At 50.4% G+C, this 25,557-nt stretch overlaps 1 long non-coding RNA gene and 1 pseudogene across 2 annotated transcripts in view; one reads left to right on the top strand and one right to left on the bottom strand.

The window, feature by feature from the left end:
- Positions 1 to 25,557, bottom strand: part of LOC141577885 (uncharacterized) — a 146,545-nt gene that overhangs the window by 86,331 nt on the left and 34,657 nt on the right. The window lies entirely within an intron of this gene.
- On the top strand, positions 18,262 to 18,681 carry LOC123618099 (cytochrome c oxidase subunit 5B, mitochondrial pseudogene; annotated as a pseudogene).

The raw sequence follows: 25,557 nt of genomic DNA, 5'->3' as shown, positions 1-25,557 counted from the left end.
GGAAGCTGCTACTGCAATTGCCCAGGTGAGAGACTGTAACCAGGCAGGGGCATGGAGAGGCGGGGACGGTGGCTGCTTTGGTGGCTGCAGGACTTGGTGTAGGAGGGAGCAAGATCGGCAGAAGACCTCCAGAGTTCTGACTTGGGGTCTGGGAAAATGGAGGAGGAAGAGCAGCTTGGGAGGAAGAGGGGAGAGCTGTCTGTTTTGGACAGTGAGTTTGGGATGCTTACAGGACAGCTACATGGAGAGACTTCTGCAAAACTGCCTGGGTCTACATGACCCTCCTTTTTCCAGGCTAAGGGATATCTCTCCACTTTTTCTCACAATATCCTCTGCGTGTGTCAGAGGAGGATGCTGAGGCCCAATGTGGAAGCTGACCCTGAGCACAAAGTGGCTTTCAGCAGTGGTACTACTTCCTCCCAGGAGCAATTTCCACCCTGCTCCCACACTTACTGTGTGCCCAGCACTGGGCCACCAGTTTTCTATGCGCTCTTGATTTATTCCACAACAATACTTTGAGGTGGGTATCACCCTCCATCTCCTATGGGCAAGTTGGGAACTATGACTGAGAAAAAAAATCAGTTACAAGTTCAAGTTTCACAGCTAGGAAATAACAGAATTGCTGCTCAAACCAGGCCTGCAAATTCCCCTCAATGAGCTTATACTCAGCTATATCATACTGCTTCTAGATGAGGATGTGAACTGAAACCTAACCAGTTCTATAACGGGGTCGTTTGCTAGCTCACTCATTCATGTATTCATTCATCAAACTAACATTGAACTCCTATTAAGCACAAAGCATAGACATAGTCATCTCCAAGTGGGTACTGGGAATGGGGGGAGAGTTTGTGGTTGTATGAGAACAAATGAGTCTTCTTCTTCAAGGAGTTCTAAAGCAGAGGTCAGCCAACTACAGTCTGGGCACCAAATCCAGCCCATCGCCTGCTTTTGTAAATAAAGTTTTATTGGAACACAGCCACACCCATTTGTTCACATGTTGTCTGTGGCTGTTTTTGCACCAGCTTTTGCACAACAGCAACCAAATGGCCCACAAAGCTTAAGGGATTTACTATCTAGCCCTTTACAGAAGAAGTTGCCAACCCCTGGTCTAGAATCAGAATCACAGAGGCCATAGACTATGATAAAATCTAGATTATTAAAATGGCACAAATAAAGAGCTGAGGGGACCCTGAGAAGAGGGACTAAAGCCACAGGCAGGATTCACCCAGGAGGAAGTTTTCAAAACTGAAAACCATTTTGAAAGAAATGGGATATTTGTAGCAGACTCCAGTCCGGAGCACGTCCCCAGGGTACCTGTGCTTGAATGCACACAGTCCAGGATAGGGTAAGAGATGCTCAGGCACTTGGAAAGTAATCATCCAAGTTCTCTTTCCAGAGCTGCAGAAGTCAGGGCAGTGCTGCTGGCTCTGCCGTTGCTGAGCTACGGAAACTTAAGCCAATCTACTTACCTCCTAGTCCCCAGATGCCAGCTTCCTCTTACTGGCCTAACAGGTTGTGAGAGGCAAGTGGCAGGGGGGTGTGGAATCCCTGAGTGATTTGTGAAAAATTTAAGCGTTTTGTAAATCCTGGGGGGCCTTCAAGTGGCTGTATGCATACATAGACTGCCTTGAAGATAATCACATGTAGCACTTAGAAGCAAAACTGTCACTCCTGAATACAAAATTGTCTTTGTCCCTGGCTGAGCATACTCTATTCCTTATTAATTCACTCCGAATGCAGCTTGGTAGGTTATAAAAGAGTCCTTCCCTGAGAGGAGTCATTTTCAAGCTGGGAATGTGTGGACATCCCATCCCAAGAGATCATAGTGTATTTTTTCAGAGGTGGAGGTAGCCCGGAGATGGGAGCTGTTCTGAGTTGATGCTGGAGGTCTGAACCCCAGGGAACACATTTTGTCTGGAACCATCACAAAGGGGTGTTTACAGATCATCGGCCAGCTGGGCCAGCTCTGCTAGACACCCTGTTCCCTGCTTCCTCACCCTTCCTCCAGGAAGCACCTCCTCTGGCCCAGCCTTGATGATGCTTTTCCGCTCACACCCTTGAACCCACATCCCGGGCCCAAGGGGGAGCCCACTGGCCAGCCCGCAGCACCTGGCTCGCCTTCCTCCACACTGGGCCAAAGCCTCAGACGCAGAAGAAACCAGAGCTCGCTCAGCTGGCCAGCGCCTGGGCTTCCTGTCCAAGTGTTTGCGGCTGGGCTTCCTGCTGACGGAAGGGCGGCTGCGGCGCTCCTCTGACATCCCAAGAGGTGGCTCCCGGGGCCCCGGCCGCCGAGCACGTCCAGCTGGCACCCAGTGCAGGGGCCAGAGCTGCACTGCGTGCAGCTGTCAGCCGACATTCACAGGGATGCTGGGGTCAGGCCTGGAGAGCTATAAAGGGGATTCCTTTGGGGAGAGAGGAAGCTGTGAATCAGACCAGAAACCCGGGAGCTCAGGCTTGTCCCGGGCAGACGGCCAGAGCATGCCTCACATAACCCCCTCACTCCACACTGACAGACCCCCTTCACTTGGGCTCATCTCCTTCGCCACCTGCACACTTTCGCCTGCACCCCTTCGTGAGTCTCCACCACTCAGCTTCCCTCTGCTCCAGGTGGGCTGGGAACTGGGCCCAAGCACCCAGATCATAGCCCACCCTGGCTCTGACCTCATGCCCTTGAGGAATTTAACTTCACGGAGAATCAGCTTCCTTTTCGCAAGTGGGAACTGGAGAGTAAAAATATTTTCTGAGCCTACCATGTTTATTTTCCCATGTTTCCAGGGCGGTGACATAGGAAATGGGGTTAGACTTGTTCTCTAGAGTGCCGGAGGTCAGCACAAGCATTCCACAGAGGTAGAATTCAGTTTAAATAAGGGAGAACTAACCCACACAAAAGCTGTCTCCTCAGGCAGTGAGCATCCTGTTACTGGAGGTATTCAACAGGAATTATTTCCAGAGACTTTCAAGCGCTAGACTGTAAGCTCTGTGAGGGTCCCTATTCTCCATTCCTGCTGAAGGACAGGCAACCAGCACAGTGCCTGCCAACAAGTAAGTGTTCGTGTATTTGTGGAAGAGAGGAAGAAAGAAGGAGGGATGGAGGGAGGAAGGAAAAAAAAAAACAGGGAAGGAAAGAGGGAAGCAGATGGGGGTTAGAAAAAATGGAAAGGGTTACCTTTAAGAACTTTGGAACACAGATTCCTCTTTTAGGAGAGAGTTTGGACATGCTGACTGCAATTGTCTTTTTAACTCTATGATGATAAGACAAGGATTTTAGGTGCCCATTCCAAGGAGACCATCAACTCCAAAACCAAGCTGAGCAACCCTCCGGCAATGGTGTGTGTCCACAGGCACAGGCCTTTCTACCCAAGGACTCTGCGGTCTACAGCCCCTACACATATGTGTTGTCCCTCACTTCCCTGAAAACTTCAGGGTCCCCAAGTGAAAGATGCAGAGCCTGAGGTTCAAAGATAATAAATGACTTGTCTGAGCTGAGACTTATCCTCGGGCGTCCTGATCCTGAGTCCAGTATCCCCTCAATAGACACGTCAGTCTGTCTTACGGCCTGCCACCCAGCTTCCTGCCCCTAAGGACCGATACTATGGTCTAAAATGAAAGCTGGTGCTTCATTAAAAGCACCAGAGGTTCCTCTATCCTTTGAAAAATGTATAGGAAACATCTTCTTTAAAGAAAAAAAAAAAATCCTCCTTTTCTCTGCCTCGCTCCCAGCAGGAACACCGCTTGGGCATGACCACTAATTGTGGTAACCAATAGAGGATCTGGGACTACTTCCAGAGGAGAGTTGACTTTCCAGGGCCAGCCCTCTGGATCACCGCTTGGAAAGATGCATTCTTTTCCAAAGTTCTGACAAGTTGGTGATCAGACAGGTCACCTTCTTGTTTGCCCTCCCCTCTGTGCTCTGCACTCTCTCTCTCACAGGGGGCTGACCCTGCAGGTCCCAACCAGCCAGGAGACTGGGGGGAGGGGTATGGAAACCAGAGTCTTCCTCCTCCTTCTCCCTTTACCTGGCGGATCACCTCTGGGGTCTCAATTCCAGCCAGGGAACCTCTGCCAGGCTTCCAGCTCTTTCCCGGTTCTGGAAACATTATCTCTTCTCCAACCTTCCAGCAGGAATGGTGCCATTTTCCCGTGGTTGCTACTCTCAAGGCTGCCTTTCACCCAAAGTTGCCCTTTCATCTCTCCCAATGCCTTTATAACTAGTTTCCCTCTGTGGAGGTTTCTGGAATAGGTTATGTTTTCTGCCTGGACTCTGACCGATTTCACGTCAGTGTGAGTCAGCTGAGACCCAGCCCAGAGAGGGTTAACCAGATGGAAATATGGGACAGTTCTATCTTGACCACCTTAAGGAGAGTCAGAGGCAGGCCAGGAGGCTCCTGAGGAAGGACCGGGTCTGCATTTGCCTGGGAATGAGGAGATGGGCCAAGTGCACCCATGGCTCCGCATGGGAACCAGTCAGCACACTTGTCCCACTGCAGGCCCCTTTCCCTCTCACAAGGCCTCACCGGCCCAGCGCCCTTCAGTGCTAGGACACAGTCAGCGCTTCTCACACGCAAGGGCCAGACAGCGTGACTCAGCTTCTCAGAGCTCTGAGCAAGCCAAGCTTCCAGGTCCAGAAGCTTCAAGGTCACCTCTATCGAGGCAGAGAGAAAGGCTCCCTCTGCAACGTCAGCAAAGCAAGCAGGTGTCTTCCTCCCCACTCCCAAACTCGTGCCACCTGGGGCTCAAAGACAGACATGGTCTCTTCCTTTTCTTACCCTCACCCCACCTCCAAGGCTCACTCCCTTAGGTAGGGGTCCGATGAGGACTTTTAACAGCCTTGCCTGAGCAGGGACCCAAGGGGAGGCTGTATGCTCTGAAAATGTTATTCATGAGCACCATAATCACGTAGAAAGGAGAAAATCTGGGTCTCACCTGTAGATCTATGTGGACCTACTACGTGCTTGTTGCTGAGATAAGTACTTTCACATGTTCTATGTCATTTCATCAGTCTATAGTGGAAAAGAATCAGACCCCCACCCCCACCCCAAATGCATCTTGCTCCATTCAACGTATCTTTATTGGGTACCTGCCAGGTACTAGGCATTCTGCAAAGGTGAATGAACTACGGTTCCTGCCTTCCAGGAAAGTTAAGAACCTGCGGTTTGGAATCAGCCAGACCCGCCTGGGTTTGAATACGGACTCCAGCAATTAGTATTTCTGTCACCTTGAGCAAGTAACTTGCCCCTGTGCCTCAGTTTCCTCATCTATGAAAAGGGCATAATGATAATCTTGTTTCACTGAGTTGTTGAAAGATCCATGTAAGTAACAAACTTGGCAAGTCCCAGCACGTGGTAAACACTTGTCAACAAGTAGTAACTAATTTTTTTTAATTAATAAATACGTAGCATGGGGTGGGGTGTGAAAAGCATTTTTGAAGGGTGCCCAGCTACTTCTGCTAACACTGTGAGTACATCACGAAGCCCTCCCACTGCAGAATAGGATAAAACGTGGCCCTTCCTTTCTCAACCTGACCTCAGAGGCATCCCGCACGCCCTCGCCCTCGGTCCCCCTGGCAGGCCCTGCCGCCACCTCTCTGAGTTGCCGGATGTCCGTTGAGGTCCAAGGTTTGGAGAGTTTCCGGGACTGGCGGGGTCACACTGCAGCTGGGCGGTGTCTGGCAGCCCCACCCTTCCTGGCAGCCAGGCCTCCTCCCTGGTCTCTGAAAGCCTGCCAAGGCAGGGGGCGCGCGGGCGGAGGGAGACGGAAGGTCCTGCGCCAACGTTTGCCCTAAGGGATGCCTGCAGAGAGGGTGGGGGTGGTAGGAGGGAGGAGGGAGGGGGCAGGGCAGACGGCTACCCTCCACCTCCTTATCGTGCCACACTGAGAATCTCGTCTCTGAAAGTGCCAAGTGCGCCTCCTAGTGGGGAAGGAATATGCGCGTTCCCATTCGGCTGCCCCCCCCCAAAGGTGGGGCGCCTTTCCCAGGCCTATTGGACCATGGCAGTATCAGTCCCATTCCACAGGACCTCACAGTTGAAAAAGCCCTTCAAATCTAATTCCCGCAACAATTTAGTGATTTTTCCGGGGGGGCACATTTTAACACCCCATTTCACAGATGAGAACACTGAGTTGGTCCCTGGCAGTCTTTGGCAGAACCTGGACTTGAAACCAGGGCTTTTCATTCTCCCTTCCATAGGCTTTTGTCAGTGCACGAACCTGAAAAAGGGAGACATGGCCACCTCCTTGCCCACTGCCCACCGCCCTTCACCCTACCTTGCACCAAACATCGCACCATCTTGAAAATAGGACTGGTTCTTTTTTTTTTTTGCCTTCAATGACAAGAACCTCAGTGCCCAGGGGTAGCCTGATTAAACCCACCCCTTTCCTGTAAGACCATCCTGCGTTTTCAAACCGGCATATCTAAGAGTCAGCCTTCCCCTCCACCCAGGGGCCTGCCCCACTGCTCTTCAAGAGAAAAAAAGGCTTTCTGCTCACTGTGGTCAGATCTAGGGCACAGAAAGTCTCCTCTGGCTGGACCACACACTAGCTGTGCTGAGCCCATGCAGCTCAAAGACTGAGGGGTTGGGGGCTGGGGGAGTGACTCCAGCCCTGTCAACCCCATGCCCCCTGCCCTGGCAGAGCTGGGCTGGAGAGGGGCCATCTTGGAGCCACTCACTCATCAGGAAGGGGGAGGTGACCCCTGCCCTATCTTCTTCTTGAAAACAAAGTCCTTCCTTTGAGCTCTCCAGAAGCTGGCCTCCCGCTCTGAATGTGGCCACATGCGGACCTTGGGATCTCCAGTTCCTGGGGACCCAGCTGCCACTGGCGCCTCTCATACAGAGCAGTGCTGAAGAGGTGGGCGTGGGGTCCGCATCCTACGAGGAGGGTCTCCCAGGCCTGGGAGCCTGTTCTCCCTGGGCTCCAGGAGGGGCGGCTCACTGCAGATCATGCCAGGGGACAGAGCTGGGTCAGGGCTCAAGGACAGGGCAGGCAGACACTGAACTGTGTTTTCTGGGAAGGCAGCCAGCCCTCATGCCCTCAGGCTTCCGGGTACTGAGGAGAGTGGCAGAGCAGGCACCCGCCACCACCCCAGACGCTGGCTAGGCACAGCCCGGCCTCGTCTCTGAGCCAGAGCACTGCAGCAGGAGGGATACACCACCCAGCACTGTCCCTCGGCCACTGCTTCACGAACTAAAGGATGTGACATCTAAGGGCGGAGGGGCATGACCTGAGGCCTCAGCCCCATGCCCCGGTCTTCAGAGGTCTCCCTGCAAGCACATCCTGTCCCCCCGACTATGCTGAGCTGTTTGAGGGCAGGGCAAGGCATTTGATTTGGCCTCAAAAAACATGGGTTCTCTTTCTGGTTAGTGTTGCCATCTCCTTTTGGGACGGCCCCGTCATTTCGCCCCGAGCCTCAGTTTCCTCAGCTGTACCGGGGCAGCAGCCCCTGCTGTGCCCAGCTCCCAGGCAGCGGGAGACTGAAATAGTGTGGGACAACTGTGCGGTCCACATTCATGTGAGGCTTCTCGTTGTTACTAACATCTCACTGACCTGGGTTAGAACGTGCACTTTCCACACGAAGGGGAAATGAAGAACCAGGAGAGTGTGAGCAGCTGGCCGGCAGACCCCCGCCTTCCTCAGCCGTCTACTCTGAGGCCCAAGGAGTATCAATTCCAGGGCCCTGGGTGACTGATAGAGGGGGTGCCCGCCAGGCTGAGGGCAGGAGGCAGGAGTGACCCTGAGGGGAGCCCCAGCATGTGACTGTAGGGGGCCAGAACCCCACCCTCATTTGTCCCTCAGTAGAAGGGCCCGCCTGCCTCTCAGAGGATGCGGGGGCTCTCCTGGGCCCTCTCTGGGTTGCTCGGGGAGCACCTGGGAGCCACATTTCTAGGGAAGTAAATGGGGCTTGGACAAACAGTGAGGGGGTAAAACCAGGTCGTAGGAGAAAGAGCTGAAGGGACTTAGGCAGTTCATCCCAGATTGGGAGAACTGTCTGCCAACAGCACAGTCACAGAAGAGGGGGTTGGACCTTATCTGACCCCAAAGGGCCCTAGAGTGCACGTGTATTTAGAGGGCAGGCTTTGACTACTCTAAGAAAGAACCTTCTATGAGCTAAGCTATCCCACAAAGAACAGACAAGTTCCTAGGCAGTGAACTCCTGGTCCCCGGAGGTGTTCTGTGCTCAGATTGGACAGATGTGGTGGTAGGAGTTGACGCTATAAAGGCGATCATGAGCTAAGGACATTAGGGATCCTCCCCACTTCCCGGGGATCCCGGGATTCGCTAGCCAGCAAAGGATGCAAGCTCCTTCCTGGTATGAATTAGCTGGCGCTGCCGAAGAGGGTTATTCAAAAGAGCAGTGCTTGGCGAGAGTGTGTTGTGGGTACCGCCCAAAGCCTTGCACATATCGTACACATGAGCCACAGGCAGGAGGGGCCCTGGCATTTATTGGGACAGGCAGTTTAACGAGTTATAAACCATTCTGTTCCCATGTACCCATCTGTTGACACAAAAAAGTGTCTCTCTCTCCCATCGCTGTGTAAATAGAGCCCACAGAGGCTCCTCAACACACTGCCATGAAGCACGTGGCTTTCCCAGAGCCAGGAAAAACAAGTCCGTGCAGAGAATAACCCACCCTGCAACGTGGCAAGCCGATTGTTCACGGCTGGGTGGTCTCCTGGTCACACAAGAGTTTGGCGTGTGGCCTTCATCCGCCAAAATCCACACTCCAGTCACGCTGAGTCAGGAGGGAGGAAGGTGCCAGGGTTGCTGGGGGGGGTGGGGTGGTGACCTGTTTCTCAGGAGGCTGGAATCCGCCCCACCGTGGTGTCACAGAGCTTCTTGTCAATTCAGCCACCCCCTCAGCCTCGAACCCAGACCAGCAGCTGGTCGGCTATAGACCAGCAGTTGGTGTGAGGAAAGCCAGCAGCCAAGAGTCACCAAGGTGAGGAACAATCTTCATCTTAAAAGGGGGCCCCACTCAAACCCCCCAGGAAAGTGCAGCTCTTCGTGGAAAGCTGCTGGGTTCCTTCAGGCAAATTAATATCGGCGGAGCCGAGGACGTTTTCTCTTGGTCTCATCAGTACCACAGCAGACGGCCTAACTTTTCAGGGCTGGGATGGTCAGATGTCACCCAGAAGTGAAGCGAAGAGCCAAAGAGAGACCAAAAGCGCCTGCCCCTGGCCTGTCCCATGGGAAGTCAGTGGTCAAGCCCAATCCAGGACCCGTCTCCTGAATCCATTCTCTTTCCACCGAGCCTCCCTTTGTGTGGATTGCAGAATTAAAGAGGAGGCATCCTCTTGACACCTGCTGCCTCTCCCTCTCTCCCTCTCTCTTCAGACCTTGGACCCAGCAAGCTTGCGCTGACCACCCACTTGCTGCGCCCTCGGCCTGGAGTGCCCTTCCCCAGCATCTGCGGCTGGCCTCAGCTCAAAAGCTGCCTCCTCTAGGAAGCCTTCCCTGACCTGCCCAGCGTTAATTCCCTGCAAAGAACACTCTGATGTTTTCTTGTTGATTTTCACGTGGGTGTATATGTGTATGTGTTTAATCTGTCTCCTCCCAATAAAATTTAAATATCAAGACAGTAGGAACTGGGCGGTATTTAACAAATATGGTTCAGTGACCGACAGAGAGAGAATTTCATTTTCAATTGCCAAAAGCCCCGAGTTGGTGGAGATATCGAATGCTTGTGGAGATATTGAGTGCTTGTGGAAATATTGTTAAACCTCATGTTTTGAATACTGTGGGCGTTTACCTCAGGTGCCTCACAAGGTCCCCGCACCCTGGGCCAGCACTTCCAGTGTAATGAGATGGTTCCTGCTCGTGGACTCTGATGCCTCACAGTGAAAGGACACAACATTTTCCCTGTCTTTTCAGGAGCAAATGGGATTTTCTGAGAAGAATCTTCCTCTTGTTTTCCTTCTCACTTGCAGAAGGACAGCTCAGGAGGTGGGGCTGACAGCTCCCCCACCTCCCATAATTGTATCCTTCCCTTCCTCTCCCATCCTGAGTATTTGTCATTCTCTGCTTGTGGCAAATTGCTTTTCACCTTTGAAAACCACGAATGGTTGCTAACACAGACAGCCTGGAAGTTTTTCCACAAGCAAGGGATGTTTGGAGACAAACACTATAGATTACCTCCCCCAACAGCAGCGTCACTGAAAGTCAACTGACTACGCATTTGTGGGCAGACTGAAGCCAGTACTACACCAGACGTCCTGGTGCTGGGTGATGCAGAGACAGGTTCTGCCTCAGAGGAGCTCTCAGACCAGGAAGAGAGATGATTTGGACTCGATAAATATTTTCTTAAGCACTTACTAAATGCTAGACGCTGGGCAGCCTACAGTGAATGATGAATGGGCCTGCCCTTGAGCAGTTCATCATCATGTGTAGGAGAGATTCCTGACAATTTCAATACTCTCTTTGAGGTTCTGTGGAGGAGACTGGGCAGGTGAAGGAAAGGGTGGCTGGTGCGAAGGGAGCAAATTGGAAGTTAAATGTCAGAGGGAGGTGGGAGTTCAGCAGGACCAGCAGGGTGGGCAGTTAGCTGGAAGGGGCTTCTGGCAGAGGGATAACAAGGGCAGAGGTGGGCCTCTACTGCTGGGTCCAAGGCTCCTGTGGCTGGAGGAGGGAGGGAGGTGGGCTTGCAGAGGCAGGCAGGGAAAGCACGGAGGGCAGAAGGCAAGGGTGCAGAAGGTCTGTTGCAACAAAAAGATAGGAAAAGTGTAAGGGGGCAGGGGACAGTGAAAGAGTTTAGACTTTATCATGTAAGCAGGGGGAGCTCGGGAAAGGATTGCTTGGTGTGGAAGTGGGGACGTGGCAGTGGGGAGATCACTGTTGGAGGCTGTTGCCAGGGTGAGAGACAGATGACGAGGGCCCTGGCGGAGTGGCAGGCAGTTGGGGGAACGACAACTACCATAATGAGAACATGGCCTTCCCATTCCCCCCACGACTACCATATGAAGCCCCCACTTCAAGTGCCCTCTCAGACCCCATCCCCAGATCCTCTCCCCCACTCCACCCACCCTCCTTTGCTGCTCCCCACTGGAGATGGTGTCAGAAAACCAGAGCTTCTAGAGAATATGTACATTCACACATGGGGAGACAGATGGGGCTGAGAAGCCAGAACGGTTCAACCTGAAAGCAGGTGTCCATGGGTAGCTCCCTGCCCCAAAAGTTTCCCGCCCACTCCTGCATGCACACGTGCGTGTGGATGATCGCTTTCCCTGAATTTCCAGCAACTAGAAATCAACCGGGAGGACAAAATCCTCTTTAAGAAAGTCCATCCTGATTTACACCTGGAAACGTGGGGATCCTGGGCACTGGGAGACGCAGGCGACCATGAAACATTTCTTTTCCCTGAGACAGTGCACTCCCTGCTCCAATCAGCTGGTTTACAACCCTTTGGTGCCTGGGTGCTTGGGGTGCCAGGATTTGCTTGGTTTGGTGCGAGTCAGCAGCAGGTGAAGGAGGAGGGGCACAGGGCTGGGCAGCCATCCAGGCTCTGCTGCTGCATGGGTCCCTTCCCTCTCCAGGCTTCAGTTTCCCAATCTGTAAAATAGTGGGTCAGAGCAGCTGGCAGCGAGGTGCCTATGGTCTCTGACCCCTCCTCCCTAGGTGTATGTGTGCCGGTCACTGGGTTACTCCACCAGGACCAGGGAATGCCTTCCACCTCCTGCCCTGGAGCCAAGCCTTTCCACCAATTCCGTTTATTTGTCTTTGAACTCTGCTGAAAAGGAGTGAATGCCAGTCATAGCTGCCAGCTGGCAGGTAGCTCACTCAAAGGTGGCGGGTGCCTCTGATGGGCTGGGCGAAAGCCCCTTCCCAGCCGCCTTCCCCTTGCATCCATCAGTGCCCCCAGCTGGGCTCACTAAGGTTTCAGTGGTGGCTGGTGGCAGCTGCCTACTCATAAGGGCTCTGGTCTGCCCCTTCATCCCTTTCTAACTGGGCCTTGGACAGCTTTCAGGTTTCAGGCACATTCACTGCCAAAGCCTCCACCCAGCCTGCAACCTGAGGAAGGTGCCGAAGGCCTGTGCAAGGAGGCCAACACCTCTGACCACAGGCAGCCCGGGGAGCAGAGCCCGGGGAGCACAGGCAGCCACGGGGGCCACAGCCTGGGCCTGGATAGGCCACCAGGGAGGGAGAGAGCAGCAGAGGAGGCTGCCTGGAGGCTCTGCCTGCCTCTCCCAGGGACAGCGGTGGAACCTGGGCTGGAAGAGAGCTGAGGAGGGCAGGAAACAGTGATGGGGAAATGAGTCGCTGGTCAGAGAAACAAGGAGGGTTAAAGTAAAGAAAGTCGAGGCAGCTCTGCAGCAGGACGGAAGGCAAGGGGAGGGTGCCCTCCGCACGGTGGGGGGGGGGGGGCGGGGGGCAGGGCGTGACCCCCTGAGGAAGCCCTGGCCCCAGGCCCAGCTGGGCTGGCTGCAGCTCTTCTTGGCTCTGACAAACTCCCTTGGAAACAAATCTCTGCTCCTTACGTCTTTGTTCTCTTTGGCTAACAATGGAGTCGGAGCTGTTGGCCTGAAACTTTTTTTTTCCTTTTTTCCTTTTTAATCGTGCTCCCTACTTTTTTCTGCTGCTTAAAAACAAAAAAAAGGTTTGAACCAAGATGTAGTGCAAATGCTTTCATTTCTTAAAGTTTCTTTAAGAAAACAATGGTGCTCACAGGAAAACGGCAGTGACCCCAGTGTTTGCACAGCACTTCAGTGTGTAGAAAATCCTGCACACAGATATTTGCTACAGCCCAGAGCTGCAAAGAGGGCAGGTGTTACCCTCCCCACACCCAGGGGGAGAAGGCACACCCTGGTCAGGTAAGGGCCCAGGGACCTGGACTCTGCAAGAAGACCCTGGGGCAAATTTCCCTGTGGCCCCTCTAGGCCCCAACAGCACCCAAAGGGAAGGAAGCCCCTGCCCTCTAATGAAACTCCCCTTTAACCTTTTGCCCTAGGCAGCCTCACTTAGGGACAACTGGGTGGCACGCGAGGTATTCAGAGCTGAGGAACTGCCTCGATGCCCCTACGGGGATCAATCTTATCTCCCTCCTTGACCAAGAAGGAAGGGTAGTGCCTGCCTCTACACTTCCTGAGCACCTACTGTGTGTGTGCTCAAGCATCTGCCAACAGGATCTCGTTTTAAACACAACAGCCACCTTGCAGAGTGCTATTAATCCCCTTTTCTAATTAAGAAAAGAGGCGACAGCCAAGGCCACACCCAGGAAGCTATGGAGCCAGGGTTCAAACTCAGGTCTTTCTTGACTCTGAAGCCCATGCTCTTTGACTACCCTTGGGCCACCAGCCCCTGAAAGTGCTTGGCCTCCATGCAGAGTTTCTCCTGCAGAGGGGGAAGCCACAGGGCCTAATCTGCAGTTCCCTGCTGTCTGACGGTGCTCAGACAGAGCCCATGCCCGCCATGGGGCTGGACTCACTGTGTGAGCTCTGAGGTCCTTCTCAAAGTCTAACAGTCCTGGGACAAATAGGAAAAATAGGCTCTATCTGACTCCAGAAACCCTCCACTGAGTCTCTTCCACGTGCCTCGCACAGAGCTAGGTACCAGGGCGGGCTTCCGCCACTCTTGTCCTTGTCCTCACTGTACTTCTAACAGGAAGGAAGTGGACCGTGAGAAGGACACAGCTCCTTCTGACCCCCTGTTGCCGGAGGTGGAAACAGGACATGGAAAGATGGGGGGCTACAGTCACCACAACTCAGAAGGTCGGGGTCCTGGTGCACTCAGCAGACGCTTCTCCACGGGCAAGCACAGGGGATCCCGGACCCCATTCTCCCCCTGGTCTAGGAGCCTGTGGAGGAGAGGCCCCTTTAAAGCACAACTGACAGCGTGGGTCCCTCCCAGCCTCCTGGACGCTGGGGCATGCGCCTCACCGTACAGGGACACGTGCTCCAGGCGCTGAGTCGAGGGTTACACAGCCTCGCCTGTGAGGCCTTTGGGCAGAGTGGGGGCAGACTTGGGGAACCTGCATGTGGATGCAGAAGGAGCCTCCGAGTAACTTCAGTTCCACACTCAGCAGAACCTACTGCCGCCATTCACTGTGCAGGGGCTGGGAGAGAAGGACTTAACATGTTGAAGCCCAGCCTTCAAGGGTTCCCAGGCCACTGGGGCAGCCAGACCATCTCTGGTCTAAGAAGTTAAGGGGGCAAGAGAAGGGATGTTATAGGGATGTTATAGGGATGCTGGTGGGAGGAGCCTTGGGGAAGCCACACGGAGGAGATGACACTGAGAAGGGGCTTAGAGGGTGGTAGGGTTTTGGCACATGGAGCCGGACGGGAAGGGGCAGAGATGGTTCCATAGTAAGTATGACATCACGTATATGCGGAATCTAAACAAATGTCACGAATGAACTTACTTACAAAACAGAAACAGATTCACAGACATAGAAAACAAACTTATGGTTACTGTCGGTAAGTGGCAGAGGGATAAATTGGGAGCTCAAGATTTGCAGATACTAACTACTATATATAAAATAGATAAGCAACAAGGACTTACTGTATAGCACAGAGAACTATGTTCAATACCTTGTGATAACCTATAATGAAAAAAATATGAAAAGGAATATATGTATGCATAACTGAACACTATGCTGTACACCAGAAACTAACACAACATTGTAAATCAACTATACTTCAATTAAAAAAAATTTTTTTAGTAATTTAAAAAAAACCAAAGCCAAGTATGGACCCACCGAGGCCCAGCCCCACTCCAGCTGTGGACTCACTTAGCTTCTCGGGGCCATTCCCTCAACTGTGGAACAGAGGAAACAATTCTCTGATCCTGGAAATACCTTCCTGTGCACACTACCCTCCTATACTCACCATCCAGACCCCTCTTCCTGTCTCAGCCACACCTCCCTCAAACGTACCCTTTTGGAAACTGGACACTTAGAGAACAGAAACAATACATGGAAAACAAACACTGGGATGGCCCTTGGCTGTCAACCAGTGTATCCTGACATTTTGCAGATAGGGAGACTGAGGCCCAGCTATGCTGCGTGACTTGCCCAGGGTGGCAGAGCCAGGACAAGAAGGTCCATATCCATCACAGCCCTGATCACACGTGTGTGATCTTCACATCTCTGGATCACCTTCTATTGGCGGGTACAGGGTCAACCTGTCCCAGCCCATCCCCCACCCTGGCCTTCAGGGTCAGATCGGCCCTTGCTGTTCCCTCCCATCTACAGCAGCTTCTTGTGTCCACCTTGTTCTGGTATCTATGGCTGCCATGTGTCGGAGTCAGGATTTATGGGATCAGCCCCCAGTTGTGGAAGTCAGTATCAAGTTAAAGGAACAGTTCCAGGTCCAGATCAAAGACCCCAGAGTCCGAGGAACCTTCAGCCTGTCCCACTCCTGGGGCCCTGTCTGTCCTCACTGTGGGCCCGAGGGCAGAAAGGGAAACAGCCTCTGCTCCTGAGGTGCCTTCCTTCCTTGAGACCTGTGTGGAGACTGCATGGGACAGGGCTTGCCTAGGGCAGCCAAGGAGTCTGGGCAACTGGCGACAGGGAAAAGTGCATGTGATGGAGGACACCAGTAATAGGTCCTATGTAAAGAATAATTGCTCTCTTGACTGACATCTCACAAGACCCCAATGTCCACGGCAGAAGCCATCACACCTGCAGCGACAGAAAACAGGGGTGGGCAGGAGGGTGGCAGGCGACGGAGATGACACTTGGGGTGGTATTTCCAGGCTGTGGCTGTGAGTCTATCTGTCATGTGGGGAGAACAGCTGTTAGGGCTGGGGGTTCCTGCTTGTGCCTGCGCGTCAAACTTCCGGTCCTCTCTGCAGGCTTTGTTTAGATTCCTATCACATCTCCTGCTGTGCATCCGCTGGTGCACAGAGCTGGTGGGGCTCTTCCTCAGGGGGTAGACGGTTAGGGGAAATGCCTGGGGAGGATTCAGACATCCCAGGCCCCAAAGCAGAGCTACAAAACCAGAAGTTGGCTGCTGTTCAGTGGCCCCAGCCTCCCCTGGAGGGCACTCAGGGTGTGAAAGTAAGCAGACATCTGCAGACAGGCTTGCAGCCCACGGCACTTTCTAAGCCCCCTCCAGCGTCCCCTCTGATTGACACTTCAGCCCAGTTGAGTTCACAGGACTCAGGGAGGGAACCTTTTTTTGTTCTCTACTTGCAGAAGAATGAACCAAGCCTGGAAGGCTGTGGGTCCAGGCCACCACTGGGAGGGAAAGAGGTCACGTCTGGGACGGGATCAAGGCGGAACTGAGAGACCCTTACCTGCAGCAAGTATTGCCGAATCTCAGAGCTGAAAAGGAGTTCCTTGGAACCCCCATTGTTATGGCCACTGAGGCCCAGGGCAGGGACCTGCTTGTCCTCAGACAGAAGCAAGGGACATTGTGCAGACCCCAGGCAGGTTGGAATGGTTTCCTCTACTTCGAGGAGGCAGTGAAAAGGAAGTGATGGAGGACTGACCTCACAAACAGAGTGGGAGATGCGACTGGAGGATACTATGGGAGGCTCAACCCTCCAGCATCACCTTCGAAGTCCACCTCGTGGTCCCTGCTGCAGACGTCCCACTGCATTGCCTGTCCCTAATGCACAATGCATGTAAAACCAACTCGCAGAGGCCAGCAGTGAACTCTCAGCCCTTACTATGGCCAGTAATTGCTAGTTCTTCCCTAAGAAACCACTCCGTAGGCTTCCATCAGGAAGCCAATGACCATCACTGGAGAACGACATTGGAGAGCTTCTTCTGAACTTCTGCTGCTGTAGGTGAAAACAGGTCATGGAAAGAGATAAAGATGGATGACAAGGAGAAAACCAGGGTGGCAGGAAGAAGGTTCAGGCTCAGGGAATGGAGGGTTGCTTTCGACTGTCTCTGTCAAGTTTGCTAAAAACCAGCTCAATCAAGTGATTACGAAGAGAGCCACGTTGTAAACAACAGGCGGGAGCAGAGCCGTAGTTCACAAGTCGTACTGAGAACCAGCCTTGCTGTAAAAAATGCAGATTCCTCAGCCCCTCCTCCAGATGCAGAAGGACTGTAGGCCATGCAGGGGCCAGGAGCCCAGCCCACAGTGGAGGCTGAGAGAGCACCAAGACTCCAGGCTGTGCCACCCAGTGTGGTCCAATCAGTGAGCCAGAATGAGAGGGTTGGGGTGGGAGAGCGGCTGGGGTGGAGCCAGGGGGTCAGAGCAGGGGGCTACTCTGCAGGGAGCAGAAGTCAAAGGGGTGAGCTGGGCAAAAACAGGAGGGTGGTCTGGGAGAGCACCAGGCACAGTGGGCTCTGAGTTCCCAACCACACAGGGCCTGGGGCACAACAGACACTTGCTGAGTGAGGAAGACAAAACTCTGAATAGCCTGCCCAGGCCATTACAGCTGTGCAAAGAACACTAACAAAGGGAATCTGGAGAGATGTAAAAGAGTTACATTTCATGATCATCGGTTCCTTTTTTCCCATAAACTTTGCTTAAGTTCATAATGAAAAAATAAATACAGGCAAATTACACTCACTTCACACAGTCATTTCTGGGTGGTAAGTTCTGTATTAAATTCAAAATTCATATGTGTGGGCTGAACTTCCCCCCCATCAGCCAAACTTGAGCCCTGGGAAAGGGGGCAGATGTAGGGGTTGTTCCCCTCTCAAACATTCCCGGAAGTGATCCTCTGTGCCCACCAAACCCTATGCCACCCCAGCCTCCCCTGCTGGGTCCACACCACTCAGAGCATAAAGACCTGAGCTCACAGGCGGGCAGAGGTTTGCCAGATTAAATTATTCTCATCCATTAGTGGGAAACGGGAGCAAGAAGAAGTCTGATGTAGTGGAAAGACCACTAGACAAGAAGTCAAAATATTTAAGTTCATTATCATAACCGACTCGCCATTTGTGAAAATGGGTAAGTGTCTGCCCCCACTGGGGCCTCGGTTCTCCCAACTGCAAAGTAAGAAAAGGCAGCATAACCCAGGGCCCCCAGGGGAGCAGCAAACACCAAACACCACCTCACAGCTTCACGGTGGGTGGGGAATCTGGCCACAGCCTGGCCGTGGGTTCAGTGCAAGGTCTCTCCTGAGGCTTCAGTCAAGACGCCCACCAGGACTGCAGTCCCCGAGGCTCAGTGGAGGGAGGAGCTGCTCCTGGGATGACTCCCCCGGCTGCGGGCAGGCTCAGAAGATCATTTCCAAGCTCACTCATGCCATTGCTGGCAGGCCTCAATTTCTCACTCCAAGGGCCTCACCCCAGGGCAGCTGGCTTCCCCAGAGCAAGTGATTCAAGAGAGAGAGGGATGGTTCCTGGAAGCGCTGGTGTTTTTAGCGGGCATGACGGCTTCAAGGTTACTTCACGGAGCTGGAGTGCTGGCCACACAGGCTCTGAGGATCCACGGTCCCAATATGGTTGTCCCTGTGTGCTCTGTGGCATCTGGAGATGGCGTTCCCACTGTTGATGGGCAGGCTACTGGGCTGGAGCGGGAGGTCATGATGGCTGCCCACAAGGGACTGGACCCATATAGTATGCTCGCCCCAAAGGTACCAAGGGTTCCACACCCAGCTGCCAGGCTCCAAGTTACCAAGGAAGACCCAAATTTAGTCCCCTCCATCACCAACAACCAAACAGTGGGCTGTATCTGTGAAGAAGACAATAGTGCCATCATCTGGTTCTGGCTGCACAAAGGCGAGACCCAGCAATGCCCTAGATGTGGACCCCATTACAAGCTGATGCCCCACCAGCTGGCCCACTGATCCCGTGCACTCACTCACTCAAGATTTGCTGTCAAGTTTCTTCTTTCCAATAAAGACTAGCCATTACACTGGCTCCTCCTCCCATTAAAAGAGAGAGAGAGAGAGAGAGAGAGAGGGATGGAGACAGAGTGAGGTGGAGAACCCAAGACAGAATCGACCATCTTTTTCTCACCTAATCTTGGAAGTGACGTCTCTTTAGTTCTGCCACATTCTACTTTCTAGGGAGGTGGTCAGTAAGTCCAGTCTACACTCAGGAAGAGGGTAACTGAGCTCTGCCTCCTGAGGGGAGTCATATCAGAGAACTTGTGGCCATATACATCTTTAGAACCACCACAGGGAGTTATATTCACTAATCCCTAAAGCTGCCGGGGCCATGACTCTGGCGCCCCACCCCCGGAGCATCAGGTATGGGGACGTAAAAGGATCAGAAGTGTCTGCTGACCTTTCTCTGGGTGGGCTGTGTTCTCAGGAGAGAGGACCTGGAGAATGAGAAGGTGGGCTCCTCAGGGGGATGCTCAGATTAGGAGAGCTGTGGTCCTCATCAATGAACCGAGTGCCTTAGCGCAGCTGCTGCAAGAGTTGTGTTCACCAGTGGACAGAGCACCTGATGTGGGTGCCCCTCCCCACACCTCCAGCTGCAGACGATACAGAATGTCGGACCACCTTGATCGTCTGGAGCCTGGCAGCTGGGTGTGGAACCCTCTCCAGCCCAAAGCAGGGAAAGGCTGGCAGGGACTCCCCAGTTCTCCCTCATTCCTTCAAAGGAATGGGGATGAGAGATGCTGCGACATCAGGGGAGGAACCAGGAAGAACAGAGTCAATCCCCCTCCCATCGACCAAGAGAAGAAGGGAACAGAAATTCATTCAGAATCAAGCTCTCTTAAGGGGCCTTATTGTAGTGTGAGGTCAATAGCCTCAGCTTGGCGTTAGACGGAGTTGGGTCTGAATATTGGTTCTACCATTCCTGATGTCTCCAGGCTTGTCTCCTTATCTACAAGATGGGCGTACCAAGACAGTTCATACCACAGCGCTGAGATGGTCCATTAAGGCCCTTCGAACAGTAACAAGCACATAATTAGTACTCATAAATAAAAAACATTATTGTTAATATTAGGATTACAAACGACTTCAAAGCTTATCCAGTTCAACTGTGCACCCGGCATGGGAATCCCCTCCAATTTATGATGACCGATGACAGATGGTTCTCGGGGCACTAACTGAATACTTTGAGAGCCAGGGAGCTGACTACCTGCCCTGACATCTGTGGACCCACAGGTGAACAGCTCACCCGGACTTAGAGTCAACCACAGACCACAGTGCTGACCCACAGGTGGACAGCTTGGACCAGACCTGGAGCCACCGTCAGCTTCTCTGTGGCTGCCCCCTTCACCTCCATTCCTTTTGTGTCCCAACAGCAAACAATAGTTTTGAATTTCAAACAGCCCGTAAAGAAGAAATGAAAATACTCTCCCATCTTAGCTTCAGTAAAGCCTCACTGACAATCCCCAAAGCATTTAACTTATCCCCACCTGCATCTTGTTTCATTTTAAAGCTAAATCACAATTGAAACATTTGGTCTAAAACCCTGTGTGCTAAAGTGCAAAGTGCTAAAGTGATGGGTAAGGAAGACATTTGTCCAGAAGGCTAACTAGTTCAGACTGGGAGTGTGTGGGTGAGTCTGGATATTTGGGAGGGAGAGTGTTGTCTGTGTGTTTATAAGTAGAAGGGTGCATGTGTGTATGCATACGTGGGAGTGAGTGGCATGGGTTGTTACGTGCATACGTGTGTGCGTGTGGCAGTGGGGGTGGTGTGGGGGGGGGGAGAGGAACTCATACCTGCGGATGTGGGTGTGGGTGTGGGTGTGGTGAGGACCATGTTGATGATCTCTGGCCAGGATATGACATCCTCCAACTGCAAAGCAGTCACAAATTTGGGAGCACATTTCTCTTCCTGCCAACACTGTCCTCAGGAAGCTGTACTGGTCAGCCAGGATTTGAGATTTCTGTCATTGAGGCCTCTGGACAGACCACCATTCCAGAGGTCAACATAGAACACAAACTCATGAAATAAAATCACACCTAAAACCTCAAAGGCGTAAGACAAGAGGGTGTTGATAACCCCACGGGAAGATACAAAGGCTCAAAGTCCTGCAACCCATACCTTTTGGAAAGACAGGAGGCTCAGCTCCTCCCCCACCCCAAATTCCCAGTTCGAATTTTTAAAATCAGCCTTATAAGCAAACATCTGCCACTCTCCATCTTCTGAATGAAGGGTGAAGATCAGGATAAGGAATCTTTGTGTTTTCATTAGGTATTTTAGTAAATGCAATGAGGACATTCAGATTCGATTTCCCTGTTTTGTACACACACAGAAGTCTGTGCTAAGAGGATTACTTTCCTGGAGCCACATCCTTCCTAAAGGCCCCGGTCAAAGGAGACTCTTGTTAAACAGCATTTTCTCTAATTCCTCTGGCTTTCTTCCTTGCCTCAACGTGCAGACATCTCGCCTGCTCCTAAATCCACCCACCTCCCAGACTTATGGATAAAGACGCTCGGGCCGCCCCATTCCCCTCCCACCCCTGGGTCCTTCATAATGCTGAACATTAGCACTTGGTTCAGCAGCATCCGAAAGGGAAAGGGCAGCTTTATCCAACCCTCGACGCCCCCTCGACACCCCCATAGAAAACTGTAGCCTTTTCGCCTCTGCTCCAGTGAATGGCTCTTGGAGGGTTTTCATTAGGGCTGGGTCTGCTGGTGCAGAAAGCCTCACAGATGTTGACATTTTTTTCATCCCTGGGTTAAGATGTCTTCCATAAGCTTTTATTCCCCATTTGTTACTTCTTTATTATCCGGGAGGTTTTGCCGCCTCCCTCTTCTCATTTCTCTGAAGAGAGCAGCGGTGGCTGAGCCGGTCATTATCCCGGCCCTTTTCTCTGGTATCCAGAGGCAGCCAGGGCCTCGGGCCCCATTGTGGGGGGACAGCGGGGAGCTGAGGCTGGCCGGTCACTCCTCAGACCCTTTTGTGCAGCCGCCCCTCCTCCCCGCAGCTTGGCTTGGAGATGTGAAAGGTCAGGGCAGTGCCAAGCTCCCATACCTGAGCTTTTGTTGGGGGCTGGAGGCAAATGATTCCAGAAGCAATTTCTTGGAAAGCAGCCTAGAGACCCTCTTCTCCCTATGACTGTGCACAGCTGTACCACATCCCTTGGGGCTGGGGGTGAGAGCACAGGGGGATTTGTAAATGTCATCTGTATCCTGAAATCCCTAAGAAAAAAAATTTCCACCCAGAGCATGGCTCAGATGTGAATTTGAATGGAAACCTGAAGTCTCTGAGATGCTGAGAAAAGTGTTTGGTGATAAACAGAAAGAGTGGTCCATTGGTTTTAGCAATCCTTTGTCCCCAGTCCTGGTAGCCTGGGGCCTATCTGCAACCTCAGTTTCCTCATCTGTCAAATGGGAATAATACACCCTCCTCTGCCTACTTCATACAGTTATTCTGGTTATTCCATGGATCTAATGAGGTGAAATAGAAACTTGTTTTTCCAGCCTAAAAGATTCTATACAGTATCTCGCTCTGTAGTGGCTGTGTGGAGCCTGATGTGAATATAAGACATCAAGTAATGCAGACTAATTTTTCTGAAAATTATAGAGCCGAAGTGCAGGCAGATTTAAGAGCCTTGAGGTGTCTGATTCCAAGCACTGTGCAGGCTTGATGCCCTGAGGGTGAGGGGAAGTCTCAGGGCAAGACAGGCTCTGACAGTGGCAAATCCTCTGGGCGTGATGTTGCACTCCTGAGAAGGCAGCTCTGTGAGGCTGGCTGGGGAAATCTGTGTGTGTGTGCTTCCACATAGGGAAAGATGAAAAAGGCCCCAGGGTGCTCGCTGATTACCAGCTTAATAGGAGCCAGTTACAACAGGACTGGAAGACATCAATAGGAACCTAAGCTCCCTTGAGGACAGAAAGGGGCCTCTAGGCTGCCCAGGCCTTGTCCCAAGTGTTGGGCCTTTTCTGGACATCACATTGTAAGGAAGCTATGTAGGCACAGGATCTGGCTCAAGGAAATGAGATCAGAATCATGACAGGACTAGAAATCCCACACTTCAAAGACTGGTTGGAGGAGCTGAGGCTGCCTCCCCCTTAAGAGTTCAGTAGCATCTGTGGGAAAGGGGAATTGGGCTCATTCTGTGTGACCTTGAGGGTTGGAACTGGGATTGAGGCATGAAAGCGGAAATGAAGATGTTTTGAGTATATCAAAGGAAAACATTTCAAATGGTCATCAGAATTGTCTAAAATGGAGTGGGCTACTTTATGAGGTAGTGAGCATTCTATCACTGAGTGGGATTTGGGGAGAAGATTCATCTCCAGAGCATTAATTTATAGCTCACTCTGTGTCAGGCCTGGCAAGTTCTTTCCAATACTGAAATTCCTGTCTCCGTTCTTTGCATTTATTAAGAAATCTATCATTCATTTTCTAGTGATTAAGTTAGATACAGTCAACTTCCACTTCCCTTAATGGTTGAGTAATATCATACTCAGTGCACAAAAGTGAAAAAAAGCAGGTAGAATATGATGGAGAGCCCACACCCTGAAGAGCAAATGCCCGTATCTGCAGCTTTGGTTGAGGCCAGATGCAGCTGGCACAGTGTACAGGGTGGTATAGGGATGGGGGAGGGTGGGTATTGGTGAGGAAAAGAAAAACAACAACAACAATTTTTCTGGCTTTGGAACCAATGAAACCATGACAGTGAAGAGAACAAGGTAAGACCCTGAAGGGAAACAAGCACAAAAAAGGTCCCAAAAGTCTGCCTGTCCATATCTCTGTCTGAAGCCTGAACCATACATACACAGAGAAGATGCAAAGCAGCTAAGCTATCGGAGAAAGATCTGAATTGGTATTGTCATCACTGCTGAAGAAACAGAGTTTATAGTTTGAATTCAACCAAGATAATTGCCTGAAAAAACAAAAGAATTAATATCCATCAGAGAAAAATACTAAAATTCAGAATCTGTACAACTTAACATGCATAAAGTCCAGAACATTATCCAAGATTATTTAACATACATATAACCTGGAAAATAGAACACACTCTCAAGATCAAAGAACATCAATTAAGAAAACCGCAAGTTGACCCAGATGTTATAATTAATAATAATTTTTAGCATGTATTATTACTGTGTTCAGTGAATAAAAGAAAATATGCTTGCAATGAAAGAATAAATAAGAAACCTCAGCAAAGAAATGAAAATTAAAAAAATGGAAATTCTAGAATTGAAAAATACAATATCTAATTATTTTTAAAAAATCACTAGATGAATGGAGATGGCAGAGAAAAGAGGAAGTGAACTTGAAGATGAAACAATAGAAATTATCCAATTTAAAGAACAAAAGGAAAAAAAGAGTGAGAATATACATACAACTTAGCAGAGTCTCAATACACGTAGTCACAGAAGAAGAAGAGAAAGAATGGAGCAGAAAAAAGAAATTAATGGCCAAAATTTTCTCAAATGTGATGAAAGATATAACTTTACAGATTCAAGATGTTCAATGAATGACAAACAGTAAGTTTCTTTATGTATATAAAGAAAACTTACTATTACTATGGTGTGACTCATTAAGTCACACCACAGTCAAGTGTTGAAAGAGAAAATCTTGAAAGAATCAGAGAAGATGACACATTATATGCAGAAGAACAACAATCCAATTAAGAACTGATAGCTCATCAGAAATTACGTAGTCCAGAAGAAAGCAGAACAAACTTTTAAGTGCTAAAATTGAAAAAACAAAGAAATTCTATCAATCCAGTAAGAAATTTTCTAGAAGAATCAAAAGGAAATAGATTTTTCAGATAAAAGGAAACTAAACAAATTTGTCACCAACAGACCTGCAGTACAGGAAATGCTAAGAAAGTTTTCCAAACTGAAAGGAAATGATACCAAATGGGAACCCAGATCCTCAGAAAGGAAAGAACATTAGAAATGGAAAATACCTGGATAAATAGAAAACTCTATTTTTTTTCCTCTTAACTTCTTTATAAGATATATGACTGCTTAAAATAGAAATTGTATCACTGTCTTGTGTGGTTTATAATATATGTAGATGTAATATATATAATAACTATGGCATAGGAATAGAAGCATGTGAAAATATAAGGTTGCAAATTTTCTCCTTTTTGCATGAAATATTAACTCTAAGCAGACTGTGAAAAGTTAAAGATACATTATATATTAGAGAAAACATGAGGGAAAAATATTAAAGAATTCTAGCTAAAAGTCAATATGTAAATTAAAATGGCATTCTAAAAGTTATCCAAATAATCCACAAAAGGCAGGCAAGGAGGAAAACAAGCCAGTAGGAACAGAGAGAAAACAAAGTTATAGGCCTAAACCCAACTGTATTAATAATTACATTAAGATTTAATGGAAAAAATAATCTAAGTAAAAGGCAGAGTTGGTCAGAATGGATAAAAATAAAAGCAAGACCCAACTATATGCTGTTTATAAAATATATATATACTTTAAATATAAATATAAAGATAAAGATAGGCTGAAAGTAAACTGACGGTTTAAAAGTCTATCTTTGTCATGCAAACAATAACCATAAGGAAGTCTGAGGCACTCTATTAACATCAGATAAAATAGGTGTCAAGATAAAATAGATAAGGCAAAAAAATAAACAAATAAAAAGAGGCATTTCATGATGATGAAGGATCAATTCAACAAGAAGGCTTGACAGTCTTAAGTATATACATACCTCATAACAGAACTTCAAAATATGTGTGGAAAAATTAACAGAATTAAAGGGAGAGATGGATAATTCCATGATCATAGTTAGAGGCTTTAATATCCCACTCTCAGCAAGAGATAGAACAATTAGACAAAT

This window comes from Camelus bactrianus, chromosome 1 (genome assembly GCF_048773025.1).
Source record: "Camelus bactrianus isolate YW-2024 breed Bactrian camel chromosome 1, ASM4877302v1, whole genome shotgun sequence".
In the NCBI taxonomy this organism is placed as follows: domain Eukaryota; kingdom Metazoa; phylum Chordata; class Mammalia; order Artiodactyla; family Camelidae; genus Camelus; species Camelus bactrianus.
The sequence above is the reverse complement of the archived record's forward strand: the minus strand, read 5'-3'. Positions and strand labels throughout refer to the sequence as shown.